Source organism: Trachymyrmex septentrionalis, unplaced genomic scaffold (assembly GCF_001594115.1).
Source record: "Trachymyrmex septentrionalis isolate Tsep2-gDNA-1 unplaced genomic scaffold, Tsep1.0 scaffold114, whole genome shotgun sequence".
NCBI lineage: Eukaryota > Metazoa > Arthropoda > Insecta > Hymenoptera > Formicidae > Trachymyrmex > Trachymyrmex septentrionalis.
The window spans coordinates 1,179,797-1,181,546 of record NW_017304269.1 but is presented as its reverse complement, the minus strand read 5'-3'; positions in this window follow the sequence as shown (position 1 = coordinate 1,181,546).

Below are 1,750 nucleotides of genomic sequence, written 5' to 3'. Positions count from 1 at the left end.
AAACTTCCGTTTTTATAGAATTAAAAACTTACTAATAAATATAAGTATTTAAAATGTTGTTACAGTTAATTCAAATTATGTGCCCGCTCGTTGGGGATGCAGCTTAACAGGGTGTAACATAGGGAGAGTAAGGGCACAGGAGAGCCCATGCGAGATCGGCGGGTGTGCGACAGAGAGCGAGAGGGAACGAAAGGGGAGGGAGGGTAGGAGAGAAATCCGGATCCATCGCGGTGCCACGTCGCCACCCCCGAAGAGTACGCACGAACGCGTTGCGTAATTAGCGACTGCCTCCCAGGTTTCGTAGATGGGTGGTAGCAGCGGCGGAGATCGGACGACGAGAGAGAAAGAGGGCGGAAGGGGGTGGACAGAAGGAGGGAAGCGGAAAGGGTCGACCAAGTGCAACCCTAGAATCCGTTCGTACGACTTGCGCTGAAATTCACCGCGTGCACACAGTAGGCACACGTGTGCGATCTACGGGGTGTTCCTTCTGTAAGAAGAACCGGACGGAAATGTTAGAAATCCGAGGGGTGCGCTCGAGACAACGTAGCGGGTTAGATCCTCGAGATTCGGTTTTGCCGGGATACGGAAATGGTTAAGTTTCGACCTTGCGCGGGCGCTCGAATCTCTTTTTCCTTCGCGAAGGTTGTTCGAGAAAAAAACGAAGAAAAAGCAAAAACGGATTTAAAAAATGGAGCATTCAGATCGTTTTCGTACCAAGGCTGCTCGGGAAATGTTGCTTCGACACAATTCTTAGACAGCTTCGCAAAGATTTGATGAGCGCGCATTCGAGTTAAGGACGGATTAGCTGCCGATTTGATTTCTCCGAGGGTGGAGAAGGAGTTTTGGTCGAATTATGCGGCTCGTGGTGTCGACACTAATCCTTTTGAAAACACCCTGTATAAAGGGAGAGGGCAGGGGGAGCGCGCGTCGTCGAGACGCAATTAATGCGGAAGCCAAGCGCGGACGTAGAGGGAGTTTCGAGAAGGGCATCGCTATGCCGTGAGACGTAATGACTAATTGAGATCGGAAAGAGAAGGGCGAGCGAGGAGGGGAGGAAGGGATTGGGTGCTAGAATAGAAGGGGGTTAATACGAATTGCGTGGTCACGGTAAAACGTGCGTTTTCTCTCTCCCTCTCTCCCTCTCTCTCTCTCTCTCTCTCTCTCTTATTCTCTCTCTCTTTGCCTCTCTCGCTCTCTGTCTCTCTTTGTCCCCCCCCTCTCTCTCTTTCTCTCTCTCTGACTGGTTCCGTACTACCCTCTTTTCACCATCCTGGGACCTGTGACAAAGGATCACTCGCTTGCAGGCGCACCAATGGAATTATGGATTCCTCTTCTGTCGAGGCCTTCGGATTCTGCACAATTTTCCATATAATCGATCGGGAGTGAGGTTGCGCTTGCGAGGCACACGAATCGCAGGGATTACAGATGTGTTCTGATATCATATGTATATCATAGAAAAGCATTCCCAGAAAATACATTACTGTGTTGAACGAAGAAGAAACTCGTTCGTTTTATTCTAAACGAATCAACGTCGAGATGAATCAGATTGATTGACAGCGCGGTATATACTATACATCAGGATTAAAACTTTTCCCTTTTCTCCACGTGAATATTGATTTGACCGTGTATGATCGAGGCTTGAGCTTCTTCAAATTACGAATTGAATGCCAAACAATGCTAAACAATTTACATAATAAAATGCGCATAATAAATTTGGCAAATTTTTTTACATTCGTAAGTAAGTCTTATG